Here is a 17,282-nt window from a genome sequence, read left to right on the forward strand (position 1 = left end):
CTGGCCGGGTGGCGCAGTTAGTTGGAGCATCGTCCTATACACCAAAAGGTTGCTGGTTCAATTCCTAGTCAGGGCATATACCTAAGTTTTGGGTTACATCCCTGGTCAGGCCACATACCAGAGGCAAATGATCCATGTTTCTCTCTCTCTCTCTTTCCCTTCCTCTCTCTCTAAAATCAATAAACATTTCCTTTGGGTGAAGATAAAATAAAAGCACTACCTGACTATTTAGTTATTTAGTCAGGGGCACTGACCTCTTTCCCTTTAGGTTGTCAAATAAAAGAATGACAACAGCCAACACAACAATAATCATCCAGTGTGAATGAACCCAAATTAGACCTTTCTGTTTGTCAGATCTACAAAACCTACATTTTTTTTGGTGTCCTGCAAAATTTTAGAAATGAGTTTACGTGCGCCATGAGATGCGAAAGGTTGAAAATCACTGATCTGAAAGAAAGTTTCTCAAAGGGGAAATGGTGTTCTTTGGCTAATACAGATTTACCCGGTTTTAAGTCAACTTCTCTGTACCAGTCATTGCTGCAATCCTGTTCAGGAAGCAGGCACACACGGACTGAGGTACACGAACGTCCCCAAACCTCTGTCAGCGGTGCCAGGGTGCCTCACAGTCTATTCCGTCTATAGAAAAGCAGATCAGGTAAACCCTGAAGCTTTTTCTTTAACTCCCTACTCCTCCCAAAGCAAACAGCAGGTGTGAGTCTTGCTCCTAACCCAGGTCCACCGTGAGCACTGACGGCAGGTTTCACATCCCTCCAGGTGCCCGCCTGCACAGGTGCCTCCTCAAGACGTGCGGGGATCCTTCTTTCTCCCCTCTGCACCTGTCACCTAAAAGTCCTTCGGGAAGTTTGCGACATTCCGAGATTTTGAAATTGAGGGAAGCCACTCTGGGTAACTGAAGCACAGAAATAATCCCCGTTCTGAGCGCTATTCCCACAGTCCGCACAGAAGCAGGTCTTACGAAAGAACTTCTTGGCTCCAAGAAGAAACCGGGCGGGTTTCCTTAATTGGGCTTGGCGAGGAGGAGCGCCTTCCGTGTGGGGCTGCGGGCCAGGTGATGACAGAGGACTCTTAGTCAGTGGAATATGTACTACACCGTGGACACACCCAAGGACGACGGCCACACTCACCAGTTATCAACAGCCACAGTGAGGCAGGAAGTGTAGTAAGTCGTGGAACATTAATCGTGATAAAGCAAGAAATGTGAACTTGAAGAGCCTGAGTTGGTGACAACCTTCCCCTTGACTTTACTCTACAGATCACTACCAGCATCTGTCAGGAATCCGAGCACTACCTTAGGGGCATAACCAGGGAGAGAGGTTTAACCTTTTGCACTCGGATGTCGAGTGTGACTCGACGTGGTTAGCATTAGAATAAAGGAATCGAGAAAAAAGCAAGCGAGTGCAAAGGGTTAAGAAATCATCCGCATCTTGAAGCTTAGGAGATGGAACTGGCATCTCTTTTCAAAGTCACCTGATATCAGCATACTCCCCAAAGGGGATGTGACCCAATAGTCTCTTGACCGTTCTTCTCACCAACTTGTAATTTACCAATTGTAAAGGGCAGGGTATCTTCGTTTAATCTGAAACGATTCTGTTGGAAATGTGAATTTTCTCACCCATGATATCCCCACAGTCTATGCAACAAAACAATAGTTAGAGTTTTATTGAGCACTGACATGTATTGTGGTAAATATTTCACCAGTATTCTCTCACTTCATCCTCAACATAAACCCTGAAGGTTTAGTACTAGGATGGCCCCAAGTTTGAAAATAAGCTAGTTGGCTAAACAATGCACACATATTGGCCAACATCACACATCTATAAAGATGACGAAGAATCCAAACTTAGGCAACCAACCCTGGTCTTAACCACCGTGTAGACCAGGCGTCCTCAAACTATGGCCCGCGGGCCACATGCGGGTGTTTTTGCCGTTTTGTTTTTTTACTTCAAAATAAGATATGTGCAGTGTGCATAGGAATTTGTTCATAGTTTTTTTTTTTTAAACTATAGTCCGGCCCTCCAACGGTCTGAGGGACAGTGAACTGGCCCCCTGTTTAAAAAGTTTGAGGACCCCTGGTATAGTGGCCACAAATGTTTAGAATGAGGAATGGGCCGGCCGGCATGGCTCAGTGGTTGAGCATCGACCTATGAACCAGGAGGTCACCAGTTCAATTCCTAGTCAGGGCACATGCCCAGGTTGTGGGCTTGATCCCAAGTGTGGGGCTGGCAGAAGACAGCCAACTAATGATTCCCTCTAATCATTGATGTTTCTGTCTCTCTTCCTCTTCCTTCCTCTCTGAAATCAATAAAAATATACTGAAAAATAAATAGAATGAGAAATGGCCCGCACACACAGAGTATACAACTAAGAGAGGGGGCGAGGGGGTATGAATGCGTGAATACATATTTTTCCCAGGCAAAATCCTTAAGAGTAAAACAGTTATCCTCCATCCTGGCAATTAACTACAAGCAGACACATTCCCCCGAGAGCCCCATTTCACCTTCCTGCCCATCAAGTGTTACTTTATTGCACAGCCCGAACCTAATTTGAGTAGATAGATACGCAGACACCAGCCAGACCATCTCAAATGCAAATGCTCACCCTATCATTTGGCTATGGGATGAAAATGCTCTTTTTAAAAAGAAATAAAATAAAAAAAAACTTAACTACATGGAACAACAAAAAAAGAGCTCTGGCCCTGGCCGGTTTGGCTCAGTGGACAGAGCATCGGCCTGAGGACTGAAGGGTCTGGGTTCGATTCCGGTCAAGGGCACATGCCCAGGTTGTGGGCTTGATCCCGAGTGGTGGGCGTGCAGGAAGCAGCCGATCGGTGATTCTCTCTCATCATTGATGTTTCTCTCTCTCCCTCTCCCTTCCTCTCTGAAATCAATAAAAATATTTTTTTTAAAAAAAAAGCTCTGTTCCTTACATCTCATTGCAGTATGTCACTTTCATTATAACTTTAGATTTGTAAAAAGCAAATAAAACCAACAATTACAGCCATAAGATCTACCATATGCAGTCTGCTTTTATAAGAAAAAAAATAGTTTTATGGTTATCTCCAGAGATGATAATTACCTACCTTAACCCACAAAATTGTTTTCAGATCTTCTCATGACAATTAAAGTCACTGTAAACAACTGGGTTCCCTGCTTTTATCACTTCCAGGAAGTCTCCCACAATTGCATTTAATAAGATAGATTTTTCTTAGATCCTTAGATTTCTCCCTGAATTCCTAAGATTGCTTATAGGCATTTATGCTTCTTTTTCCCTTGTGTCCTCGTCTCAGACAATGATCTGTTGCTGTTTGGCTCATTGGAACACTATTTTAGGCGATGGAATCTCTACAGCAGAACTGGACCCTGACATTTGATCTCAAGTTAAAGTGAATTTTAAAGTCAGAAAATAGTAAAAAAAAAAAAAAAAAAGATACCAATGTGCATGCTATCTTAATACAATATTTTTGCCGTATCCCTTCTGGTGCTTTTTAAGAAAAGATGAAGGTAAATAAAAGCCCCCTCGGGGTGTGAAAACAAGCCCACTGGTGCAAAAAGAAATTATAAAACAGAATTTCAAGTTGCTACAATATACAGAGAAGGATGTTCAACTGATTAAAGTAATCACTATCAATGTCCCCCAAGGGATCACATACTCCCAAATCATTGGGGCGGGAGGACGGGGATCCTGGAGAAAGAAAAACTGGCGGTTTTTTAAATGGTAACGAGTAAAACTAAAATTCCACCTTGTTCCATTATTTTAGATGCCACATTCCAGGGAGCTGTAATGTGGACTGTTGAAGAGAGCAGCTTTCCCAGCCTGCGTGTGTGTTTAAGCCGGGAATGATGTGGCAACGTCCACCACCCACCACGGGCGGGAAACAATGCAAGGGAGGGAGGGAGGGAGCGGGCAGCCACGCCCTGCAGAGGGGGTGCGGATTTCGCTGGTTTCCATCCGGCCATAATCAAGCCCATTAGTTTTAAGTATAATCTGTGTGTTCTTTCGGAGTTCAGGACCTCAGAAACGAATGCCCACGTGGCTGCTTCTGGAGCTGGTAGAGCAAGTAGGATTCATCTGGGCCTGGGTCTAAAAGGTCCACGTGTTTTCAGGAATTGAGTATGAACTGCACCAAGCTAAAAGCGCAAATGCAGGAGGGGCGGGGGGGGGAAGGCGGGGGGCAGTATGTCTTACAAGCTTGGACATCCATGTGAAGTTGGGGCTGGGGGAGACTTCCTTGCATGATAATTCTGCCCACTTCTAACGAACACGTTTCTACACGTGCGATGCTCCACTCTGGCTCACCCCACTGAGTGAAGGCTCTCGGCACATAAAGACAACATTCTAGCTGAGCTAGAAACAGTGATTAATCATTAATCAGCCACCGGCTGCAGATTACAGGTGATAACACACGGAACACCCACAGCTCAAGGTGTGACCTCCACCCCGTAACACTCCCTTCCTCTGTCCCGGCTGTTCCTCTCCATCCCTCACTGCCCACTCCCTCCCCCACTGCCAGGCAGCCCGACTCCCTTCTCCTTTTTGACTCAAGTCCATGTTTCAGAAGTTCCTTCTTTTTTTAATGAAGTTTTTATGTTTCCTGATGCGGGAAGTCCAATCAGTGTCACATTTCACAGATCAAAGGAAGCGAATTCTCAGGAAGTCAGGTTAACTTCTGCAGAGTCTTTCACTGACACGTCTCCTCGAGATTCAGAGGTGCCCCTGCTTACGAGTGACTAGTTCACTGGGAATCTAAAACCCAGGACAATGCAATGTGCCATAAAGAGAGGCACTCTGGCCTCCTCCCCACTCCCCGCTCCTCCGGCCTCCTCTCTGTCCACTTCACCTCGCGGTAGATTTAGCACAATCAGGTTTGTTCGGTTGCTCCTCAATGCCATGCTCTCCCTTGCCTGCCAGTTTTCTGACAAATATTTTATTTCCCCCACTCTACACCTGACTATCTCCTGCTCGTCCTACAGGTCTCAATGTGGATGGCACTTCCTTCGAGAAGCCCTCCAGGCTGCGCTCGTTCAAATCGGAGTTCAATACTCCTCCTCTGCACTCCGAGGATGCCCTGTAGCTTAAGTGACTGTGGCCTTGTCGGTGCACTCCACTCGACAGAAGGCACAGGGACCCTTCCGTGCACTGCACCTGGAAGAGACATTACAAGTGACAGGTGCTCAGCAGATACTTTTTGATGACTTCTATTTAGAGTTGATCGGTTTATCTCTATTTGCACCCATTTTCCTGCTAACAACTGGCTTCCACCTCTGGGCTATCCCAGGCATTATTTATATGTGATGTCATGGCGCTCTAAATATTTCGGATAAACCTTAACAAAGAAAGTAAATCAACAGCATCCAGGAATTCTTCCAAGGTTTTGGACCCAGGCAGAACAAATCTTTTCCACCTAAATGGCTCAAGTATGGAATGTCCTGTCAGGCCCTTAAAGAGCCCTACACATCCTTGGCGCTAGTCTGGTCAGGCCTTCTACTTGCTTTGGAACCCAAAGGAGGCACTAATCTCAGGGACCGGTTGCCCCACCCACAGAGCAACGGCGGCCAGACTGCTTAGCCCGCTAAGACTTCGGCGATGACTCCAAGACGCAGTGTGCATTTATAACACTGATCTGCGGTCCCCATGAAAGGCTGTCCTAATCCCCTCTCGTTTGCTTTGTGTTCTGTGGCTTAGAAAGCGCTGTACAAAGCAAGTGTCTGGGTGTCATATTCTTGTATATTGCATCATTTCACACTCAAGTGTGAGGACCTGAATGTCAGCTAGCACTATCCTATTTTAACACGTTTCATGTGCGAAACTGCATGATATTTACACTTCATTAACATGAGACTATTCTAGTGCTGCAATGAGAGAGGGCACTCTCTAAAAAGGCTGTTTTTTTTAAGGTGTTTAAACCAGGCAAGATGTTGGGACCATGCAAGATGTATCATCTCCCAACCAGAATGGCTTCTGAGGTTGGGATCGTGTGCCCACTCTTGAACCCACAAAGCAGCTCCTCTCAGAAGTCAACACATTTTTTAATGCTACTGCCGTGCTAAGGCCCTGGGGCACAAAACCTGGACATGAGGCCCCTTCTCACCACTCCCACATTCAGACCTCGCCATGCCTCCCGCAGCACTTCCTCCCTCCTCTTTCTCAAGGCCTCTGCGGTAGCTCGGGCCTCTTCAACTCCCACCGAGAGTCCACCCCAAATGCCTCCTAGAGCTGGTCTTTCAGCCTCCTCTCACCCCGCCCCACTCCCCACAGTGGCTCTCAAATTGTGGTTCCCGGACCACCTGAAAATTCCTGTTTTCACACTGAAGGGTAACTTGCAATGGTCTGCTGTGTTCATCAATGTAGATGTGTATTTCTGGCTCAACAATACCTGCATGGAGTTACATATTGCAATTTCAGAAATAACGGAATTAGGTAAGCAGCAAAATGAAATTATAGTAATAAACAGATTTACTAAATAGTCGGTGAACGACTATATAATTCATTGTATTCACATCTTATAGGTATGTTTCTCACTTGGACAATTAACATCTGTTCACAGCTGTCCACAGAGAGAACTGGCCGACAGATATATTTTGTTTTTCCAATGCAAAACAAACAAACAAACTATGGACAGTTTTCTAAAAACTGGAAAGTGTTACATAAAAATCCAGGTTGCCAGCTTTATTTGAAAACATAAATCAGAAGACCTAGATACCAGGAAAGATTTTAGGTGCATAGTCGGCAGAAAATGAGCAATAAACGTGTCTTTGTATTTGCCACAGTCCCCACCACTCCTTATTGTCTCACACACCCCACAGTTCAATTTCTGACGTTGCCTGCCTGGCCCCTGTAGGCATCTGAGTTTGCAACTCTTGTGGCAAGTCTCAGGGCCATTCCTGGTCTTCGGCCTTTACTCCTGTAAGTATCTCTTTTTATTTTAGTCTGACTCCCTTCGCCTTTGTCAACTGCAGACAGCTCCCCAACTCCATCGGCCCTGACCCTTTGTCCATGTCCTAAGACAAGAGAGCGTTTTACTTGGAGCTGTAACCTGTTTGCCGCTCTGAGTATTTCTCTTTTCTGCTTTTTCTTTCCCGCACTTCTCTTTGTATGTGCTTGCACTGCTCCAAGCCAATACCTGAGTGCTAAGTGACAGAGAATTATCCACGCTCTCCTAGTGGAATGGGGAAGAGGGGTTGACACTCTGCTCCTCTGTTAGGTCTGGAAATTCCACACAAAACCTAAACAGCCCTGAAACCCTCCTCCCCCCATGTTTTCCTGGGGCTGAGCCCTCACAGAGCAACAAGGACCCCAGGGCCTGGGGTGGAGCCCCTGAGGGTAACAGCTTTAACTCTTCCCTGCCCACTCTATGGAAGGGCACTTACAGACCCAGGTGCAGTAACTCACCCTCTGAAACCAACCACCACCCCTCCGGAAAACTTCTTCCTGACCCGTCATTATATACTAGCTGAAAACCAACTGTAGACGGGAATTTGGGGGCCAGTGTAACCCACACCATTTGCTTTTGTACACTTCACATGAGTGGTATAGACCAGTGGCTCTACATTTTTGCCTGGCCAGTGTGGCTCAGTGGTTCGGCATTGACCTATGAGCCAGGAGGTCACGGTTCGATGCCCAGTCAGGGCACATGCCAGAGTTGTGGCTCCATCCCCAGTTAGAACCAGCCAATCAATGATTCTGTCGCATCATTGATGTTTCTCTCTCTCTCTCTCTCTCTCTCTCTCTCTCTCTCTCTCTCTCTCTCTCTTCCTTCCTCTCTGAAAGCAACAGAGATAATATTTTTACAATAAATAAGTAAATACATTTTGCCCAGCACCAGAATTGCCTGGTGGCCCATGAGGTCCGAAAGGTTGGCGACCGCTGTAAAACACAGCGTCCTGGGTTTGGGAGACAGCAGAGTTTCTGATTCTGTGGGTCTGGGGTAGGGCCCGGGAATTTCCATGCCTAAGGTCCCCAGTGATGCTGATGCTAAAAAAGTAAGTTCAAGCACGACAGTGACAAGATGCTGGGCGGCACCACGTGTATGGCTGGAAAAGGGTCTTGTGAGCATCTCAGCTGCCAAATAGCAGGAGGCAGGTATAACAAACGTATGTGCACTTACAGCTGCTCACTCGGTGTCCCGATTAGACAGTGCCCAAAAAGAATGAAGAATTTCTCCGCCTCCAAAAGGGGTCTTTCTCTACGAATCAGCTTTTTAGAGGATTCTTCGACTTGGCCTAGGGCTGCTTGTAACCAAGCCCCTTCATACCATATGCCTCTAGACGTCTCACTCGCAAGGAATATGTATGTTTTTTCAACCACTTATTACAAACAATTTCAGGCTTCGGTGTAGTCAGTCACTTTCACCAATGCTGCGCCCCGCCGTGTCATCTGCTCTTGGTTAGTTTCAGACTCCAGTTGGAATCCACGTTAAGACGGTGCTGACAACTCCAACAGGTGTTACATCACTGGAAGGCTGGCCCACCCTCCACACGAAACTAGTTTTCCTCTATGGCAACGATCGTACTCCAGGCAGTCCTTAAGACGTAATATAAAATTACTCTGAGAACATCAAAGACGGTCCCGTGAACACAAGTTAAAGTTGGAAGCACAGAGAGACAGACGCGCGCGCACGCAGGCACGCACACATCCACGCCTAAACCCCAAAGCACTGGATTTCCCCTCCGCTGCAAATCTCTGAAAATAGGAAATAGAATGTTTCCTTTCGACCAAAAAGGTTTCTCTCAGGAAAGCATGACTCAGATGGTGATAATCGGGGCCTTTGCTGATAGAGAACTCATGGGGGGTTTCCTCTGGGACACATCACCCAGAAGGCGGGGGCGGGAACGAGGGGTGCAGGGCGAGAGCTTCCCGGTTTTCCCAAGCCTGCCTACCTTCAGTCCCTGCCTCCTCCTCCTCCCCTACTGCGAAGGGTGCATTGTTTAAAAATGTGTTCAACTCTTACCTGTTGAAAATGTCTCAAAATACCATCTATTCAACCGAAAGTATGGTGGCTCTATTTTCTAAAGAAAAATTATGACCGTCTGCCCAGCCGGCATGGCTCAGTGGTTGAGTGTTGACCTATGAACAAGGGGGTCATGGTTCAATTCCCGGTCAGGGTACCTGCCTGGGTTGTGGGCCCAATCCCCAGTAGGAGGCATACAGGAGGCAGCCAATCAATGAATTTCTCTCATCATTGATGTTTCTCTCTCTCTCTCTCCCTCTCTTTTCCACTCTGAAATCGATATATATAAATTAAGACAGTCTGTCAGTGGAGCCAAATATTTAAAATCAGATCTCTCTACCACTTCCTTTGATTCCAACATTTTTTTTTACGTGCTCATATAGAAAAGGCTTTCTTATTTTTCCAGATGACTGATCTGCATTCTAAGGAACTGTTTTGCTCTAATAAACACAACTGCATTTGCCCTTGTGATCCCCAGGTTAAAAAAACTGTTCCATCAGCCATTTGATGTCAAAGAAAACAAACTAGGCTAAGTCCACTTTCACAAAAACCCCATTCATAGATGAATAAACAGCTTCGGAAACTGTAGCTCCCGGCAAAATGTGCCAGCAAAGAACAAGGACGTGAGCAGAGCATGTGAAAGCGAAAAAGACAGATTTGCTGCTCTCGGTTTCCAAAAGACCAGAGAGGAATCGGGATGCGGGGAGCGCAGGGAGCTCTCCTAACACTGGCAGGGAAAGAAAATATTTATACAGCGATCGATCACTCCCAATTTCAAATATCATTTTAAAAATCGCTGGGATGGGAAGCTATCAATGAACCATCTGTACCTAAACCTTGGATTCTCAAATGCTGGAGCCACCAGGATACCACCGTCTCCAGAATCCCACAGTGCCTTCCAGCTGGGCTCCCGGATCCATTTCTGCCCCCAAGTGCAACTCAGCTCAAGTCACGCCCCTGCTTTCCAAAACAACTAGAGAAAACTGCAAAGGCCTGACCAAGATAAGACCCTACACGATAAGGCCCTGACCAAGATAAGACTCTACAGGACCATCTGTGTGTGTCTCCAACCCTACCACCACCCCACCCACCATCCTTACTCTCCATGACTCCCCCCACTTCCCTTCCTCCACCACTCCAAGCCCATTCGCACCTCAGGGCCTCGGCACTCCCTGCTTTTCTGCCTACAGTGCTTTCCCCCCCTAATTTTGCCACAGCCGCTTCCTTCCTGTCATCATGCCTCCATGCCACCTTCTCAGAGCGGCGTCCCTGATGACACCATCCGAAAAAGTCTCCCTCGTCCCAGTCACTCGCCTTCACGTCTCTGCTCTCCTTTGAGTGCGTCAACAGCTGGTATTTTCTTGCTCCTCTGCTTTGTTGTGTTGTTGCTGTTGTTTGCCAGCTACCACATAACAGCAGGGACCAGCTGGACCCCTGCACCTGGAACAGGTCCTGGGCTCAGTGTGACCTCAGGGATGATCTGAGTGAACGATACCCTTGTTTCACTCCAGGGTGGAAGCCGTCGTCAACATAAGTGTTCCTCTCAAGCCTTTTCCAAGGGAGCCAGCACCAAACCTTCCTGTGGCCCCACCTTCCTCTAAGACAGTGGTCGGCAAACTCATGAGTCAGCAGAGCCAAATATCAACCGACAGCGATGGAAATTTCTTTTGAGAGCCGAAAACCGACTTCTGCGCATGGGCCACGAAGTTTCAATCGCACTGTACGTGCGCGCCCGCACGTGGTATTTTGTGGAAGAGCCACACTCAAAGGGGCCAAAGAGCCGCATGTGGCTCGCGAGCCGTGGTCTGCCGACCCCTGCTCTAAGACATACAAGGTCCTCAAGGAAAGGATCGAACAATGAGAAGACAGAAGATGGAGTTGCTTTACCTTACTGCCCATACACCCACGGAGAGGAGGATGGAGCTGTCACACATTTCTAGTAAGCCTGTGAAAGGTGACACTCCGATGCCGCTGCGTTATGCGAAGTGCTGGCCCCATTTACCTCTTTAATTCTAACTAAAACCCTGTGAGCCGGTTACTATCAGTCCAGCTTTACAGGAGGAGCAGTAGGAAGGCTTGGAGGAGATAATTTACTTACCTAAGCTCCCGAACCAGTTAGTGCCAGATAGAGAATTTGAATCCAGTTCTATTGTATTTCAAAGCCTATGTTTTGCTCACTATTAGTGCCTGACAGTCTCTCCGAAGGCAGTTAAAGTGAAGAAGCTGTGAAGAATCAAAGGCAAGCGGGAAGTGGGGCCATAAAAGTTGCAGATGTGGCTAAAGAAAGCTAAATGTATTATGTGCATGCGTGCGTGCGTGCGTGTGTGTGTGTGTGCGTGTGTGTGTGTGCGTGTGTGTGTATGGTTCCACCAACCAGAAATGTTCATTGTATCAGACAAAAAAAATTGTAATAGAACACTCAAAATAACAATTGGAGTCAAATGATCCATTTCATTACTGAGTTGCATTCTATAACAATATAACACAACCAACTCCAATAAAAACAAGTGACTGGCAGGATCACAAATGCAAAATGGTCAGATCCAAAATATGTAGAGAATTTTTTAAAAATCCCTGCCTACGCTGTGGAATTTTTTTAAAAAAAGAATAAGTCAAAAAGAAAACTTAAGAAAAAGCATGCGTCCCAGGAGTGTAAATCCTGAAGGGGTCACCAGGGAACACAAAAGTCAGCCGCCCCTTCCCCACCCGTGGTGCCTAGAGGAGAACTGAGGGCAGCCACCTCGGCCCAAGGAAGCAGGCGGGACGGACAGCAGGACAGCAGCCTCGTCTGGCCCAGCTCCCGGCTTAACGTCCGAACGCCTCCGTCTCCTCGTCTGCAGTGGCGACGTGCCTTCGCTGGGGCTTGTGAGAAGCTGACCGGGAACAAATACGGGAAAACTCGGCAAGGGTCATCAAAGTAACACTGGCTTTCTTCACCAAAGACTAGAGCATGGCTACCCCGTGATGAAAACTCCCGAAACAGAGGAGAGCCAGGAGTAAAGCTGAGAGAGAGCATGAATGTCCCGGAGCTAGAAGGGTCACACGTGGAGGCAGTGACCCGGACGAGGTGAGCGGGAAGGAGAGGCTCCCACGGCTCTACGCAATGCTGTGAACTCGGAGAGAGGCGTGGGGGGCGCCCGAGCACAGAGCGGTCGCCTCCCAATCTCCAAGGACACAGAACGGAGACACCGGCTCGGTACAACCCCAACTTTCCTGGTTGTTTATTCCCCAACGGACATTCAGTGTCATTCCCCATCACAACATCTCCCCCCAGAACCAGCTAAGTGTGGTGTACACCATGCAGCGACAGATGACCAGAGCATGTGACTGGCCAACAGGATCCTGAGAACAAATTCCAACCTCAGTGTCCACCAGCCACTCCGCTCCGCAACGCCCTGCTTACTACTTGTCTTTAAAAAAAAAAAAAAAAAAAAGGTGATGAGGAGAACTCTTCAAATCCCAAGAAACATGCAAGAAGGCTCAGGGGAACTATCTCACGGAGTCGCTGAGAATCTCCCGAGGCTGTTGCAAGGTGGTGCTTATGAATGTGCATGTGCGTGAGTGCGTGTGCGTGTGCGTGTGTGTGCGTGTGTGTGTGTGTGTGTGTGTGTGTGGTTCCCTGGTGATCCCTCTCTAACCCGAAGACTGTCTTTTGCTTTCATTAGTGGCCACGTCAAGCATCGCTGGAGAACTTAAATAAGGGAGGTTGAGCCCATGTCAGATCAGGCAGAGGACCCACCAATGAAATGTGAGACATGTTCGGCCGCGTGCTGAAGCGGTGTGTCTCGAACTGCAACGAGCACATGGATCACTGGGATCTGGTGAGCATGCAGACTCTGATGCCCTGGCCTGCGATTCTGCGTCTCCAGCAATCCTCCAGGGGACACAGGTGCCCGGCCATGGACCAGGTGCCCAATGGGTCGCTGTCAACAGCGAGAGTCGGTCCTAATGCTACGCTCACTGGAAGTCCAGGGACTATAAGAAAAAAAAGCTGAGCCCTGGCCCGTGTGGCTCAGTGGAATGAGCATCGTCCCATTCACCAAGAGGTCACTGGTTCAATTCCTGGTCAGGGCACATGCCCGGGTTGCAGGCTCCACCCTCAGGAGGGGGCTTGCAGGAAGCAGCCAATCCATGTTTCGCTCTCATCGATGTTTCTCTCTCCCTTTCCCTTCCTCTCGCTCTAAAAAAATCAGCCTGGCCGGCGTGGCTTAGTGGTTGAGCGCTGACCTGTGAACCAGGAGGTCACACACAGTTCAATTCCAGGTCAGGGCACATGCCCAGGTTGCAGGCTCGATCCCCAGTAGGGGGTATGCAGAAGGCAGCCCATCAATGATTCTCTCTCATCATTGATGTTTCTCTCTCTCTCCCCTTCCTCTCTGAAATCAATAAAAATATATTTAAAAATAAATAAACATAAAAAAACAATAAAAACGTATTTTTTAAAAAGAATAAAGTTGAGAAAATATGCTTTGCGTGTTCATGAGATTGGCGAGAGGCATCTATCACGCAGCTAACCAAGACCCTTCCTGACCGGCGCAAGTCCTGGCCTGGGTCCTCTGCGGGGCACAGGGCAGGGAAACCTCCTGGCATTGACTGGTGCCCCTGATGGCAGGACTCAACCTTATGACAGACCTGGCTAACGGGCAAAGCGGAGAGGAAGCAATAAGAACAAGGAATTGTGGTGTATTGAGAGCTTAGTTAGGAGTGGAACTGGGGTACGAACCCAGAGTCTCATTCCAGAGCCCACACTCTCACCACTAAACCACTGCCCGGTACAGGCCATGCGATGAAGTGACAGGGAGGAGGGTATATAAGAGCAACAGCACTTACTAGTATAAATATGGGGCCCTGAGCAAATTCTCTCTCTCCCTCTCTCTCTCTCCCTCCCTCCCTCGCCTTTAATATGGGCACATAACGGTTCGAGCACCTCGCTGGGTTTTCTGAGGATTAAACGAAGTCTAAATAAAGTACTTCACCCAGTGTCTGACACATAATAATGCTTCAGGGAATGTTTTCCAATTATTACGATGAAGAGAACTTTACTGAACTATTTGAAAGGCAAGGTGCCATGAACTATGAATTAATTTGATTTACAACTAGCTTTCCTGACATATACAAAATACATGGATAAGACACACACACACACACACACACTGGACAACTCTCCTCCTAACACACGGTATCAGTGCCTCACATCGTGGGAATCCTGAAGGCCTAGTCATCAGTCGGGGAAGACCCAGAGTCCCCTGGCCAGACCTCCTGAGAAGGTGGCATGAAGCCAAACCGCCTGGGGTCAAGCTCTGCTCTGTCACTCCCCAGCTACGTGACATCGGCCGAGGTCCTTAACCTTTCTGTGCCTCAGTCTCCTCAACTGCAACGTGGAAATCATCGTTCCCAGCTCGAGTGGTTGTGCACAGGAGATGAACCAATCCTTACAGTGCTCAGACCTGTGCCTGACACATCCTAATATTTAGTGAGGATATACTGTGATGATAAATTGGTGGCAGTATGGCTAAGATTACCACAAATAACAACAATCATAAAAACAGACGACTTGATTCATTCTGCAGACATCAACCTTCTTCCTAATGCACGTACCTGCCTAACGACCTCAATCTGAGCGCAGGCCGCAGGCTGCGGCGGGGTTTAGATACTGCTGAATCCAAAGCCTTCTACGGGCCCAGAACCGCCGCAGCCACGGGATCGTGCGATACCGGGAGTGGCAAAGTCTACAGGAGGAGCTGCTTATCAGTAGCATGTATTTATAAAATGGGGGTTGGGTAGAGAGGTTGGCAAAGACAGCTAAAAATAGTCCTATACGCAAACGCGTTTGCATACATCAATAGTCCATTAAAAAGCCAATACTTGCACATCACTACCGGGAGAAATACTCAAGACATGTGCCGCGCAATGTGGGAGCATGCAGCCTCTTGCCATCTAAGAGTCAGCCACATACTCGCTCCTTTTCCCTTTCCGAGATTCTATCCCAGAAAGTCTGGAGGTCATTCTATAAGGTTGTGCTTAAGGGTCCAAAAGGGCACAGGCATTCTGTATAAAGGTGCCACGTGCTAACCACAGGTATGTGACCTAATCAGTCTCCAGTGCTCCAGGCACCCACAATCGCTCTCAGGTCAGCGGGGAAACTTTCCCCCGGATGAAAGCAATCTCCACCAAGTCCTAACGTCCAGGCAGCTGGACTCCAAAATCACTTTAACAGGCTCTTCTTTCAGATGCTAAACAAACACAACACAATGTGAATTTACACTTCTCTCCCAATCCCAAGAGGAACCAAAAAAAAAAAAAAAAAAAAAACCAAGACCAATCTTGAGGGTGTGAAGATCTGACTCCATAATCTTCCTGGTTGCCTGCTAGCATTTTTCTGGCTGTGCATTATCAAGGAGGCTGGCAGCGGCTCCGGGAAGCCGGCGTGGTCAGCCGTAACCCTTCCTCTCCCGGGGAGCAGTGCTGGGCAGCAGAATGGAAGCCACAAGCGGGAGCCACCTGGGTAACCGGTTAGGGGCCCCATTTAAGAAGGTAAAAACGAACAGGTGAAGTTCGTTTCCGGAATGCCTTGTATTGAAGCCAATGTTTTCAAAATACTATCCCCGTGGTCCGCAAACTGCGGCTCGCTGGCCCCTTGAGTGTGGCTCTTCCACAAAATACCACGGCCTGGGCGAGTCTATTTTGAAGAAGTGGCGTTAGAAGAAGTTTAAGTTTAAAAAACTTGGCTCTCAAAAGAAATTTCAATCGTTGTCCTGTGGATATTTGGCTCTGTGGACTGATGAGTTTGCTGAGCACTGTACTATCCCTTCAACATGTAATAACTATTCAGAACGACCAAGGGGATAGTCTACATGCCCATGCCATGTGCTCTTTACGATTACAGAATGTCACAACTCGGACCAGCCGCATGTCAAGGGCTCAACAGCCCCGTGTGGCTACCGGCTGCCATACTGGATAGAACAGCGCTCAGATCCAAAGGCTGCCAAAATCATCCGTTTCCTAGGCGGCCTCTAGGGCAGACTTACAGGTAAAAGAGATCGGCCAACTCAGTCTGGGCAGGTGGCTGGATGGGGAACAAACCCCAATGCACAACAGGCTCTGGGTATTCTTAACTAATGGTTGGTACCCAGCACGGACAACTGCTACTTACTTTTTACCCAAAGTACAAGTATTGGCTGTTTTCGTCTTTGTTCTTAAGTAAGAGCCCAGGTGTTTTGGGCCGCTGGACAAACCTCTTCTCAGGGGAGAGTGTGTCCCTCCCCTTTCCCACAGGAGCAGGAAACGGGCAGACACCCCCACGGACACCTCCCAGACATCCCACCCCACGTGGTCTCCATCCACCCTTCACCGCGGGCCGGAGGAAAGGGATGCGCACAAGCTGTTCCGGACGCCCCAGCCTCGGTGAGGCGGTCGGAAAGGTGACCTCCTCTGACCAGGTGACCACCTCACAGGCTGACTGACATGCCAAGGGCAACAGCAGAGAGTCTAGGGCTCTTAGCAAACTGCAAAGCGCTACACACTTGCAGTTATTAGTATGGGGAAAGGACCTCATTCCTGGCCTGGAAGAGCAGGTAGGAGAGAGGAAAAAAAGCAGTGGCTTGAAACAGAGATGCTGAGCTGGGGGGGGACGGGGAGGGGGGGTAACAGGGACGGAGGAGAGCCGTAAGGGACCCACGAAAACACTGGTTGAGCTTGTTCTCTTGGGAGAGTACAGAGGCCTGAGACACCTCTACCCCCTTTTCCTCGAAATCTTGGGAAAGTCAAAAAAGTACGCGCGACAGCTCAGAGTACAGGCTTCTCCCCTGTTCCATCCCCCGTCGCCTCCCCATCCCACCTCTGCCCCTCCTCCCCAACACAGCGTAAGTGGGGTGCTGGCTCCCACCCATTTCTTCTTCCCAGGGCTTCACGGTGGCCCGAACACGCAGCGCCCCCGGGGTCCCGGCGCCTGCACCCGGGGCAAAAGTTACCGCGTCCCGGGGAGTCTGGCTCCGGGTTTCTCGGCGGCGCGGGAGCCCCGGTGTTGGCTCCTGCGCCGCCCTCGCTCCTCCAACAAAAACAGAGGCTGCAGCGGCGGAGCTCCCGCCGCCTGTCCCGCCGCCCGCCAGGCCTGCGCCCGCCCGGCAGCGGCGGGGACGAGGTGCGGGTGGGGGGGGGGGGTCACCCACACAAAGGCGCCTTGTGCCTCGCGCTCCGGGACGGGGCACCGCATCCAGGCAGGGCAGCGAGGGCGCCCCCACGCTCACCCTCCAGGAAAAGGCCATCCCTCCTCCCTGGTTTAAAGCGAGGGCTCCCCTCGGCTCGCCACGACCGT

The 17,282-nt window shown here is 48.9% G+C and overlaps 1 protein-coding gene across 4 annotated transcripts in view; it reads right to left on the reverse strand.

The window, feature by feature from the left end:
• Nucleotides 1-17,282, reverse strand: part of CNKSR3 (CNKSR family member 3) — a 76,677-nt gene that overhangs the window by 58,591 nt on the left and 804 nt on the right. The window lies entirely within an intron of this gene.

This window comes from Eptesicus fuscus, chromosome 10 (assembly GCF_027574615.1).
Source record: "Eptesicus fuscus isolate TK198812 chromosome 10, DD_ASM_mEF_20220401, whole genome shotgun sequence".
In the NCBI taxonomy this organism is placed as follows: Eukaryota; Metazoa; Chordata; class Mammalia; order Chiroptera; family Vespertilionidae; genus Eptesicus; species Eptesicus fuscus.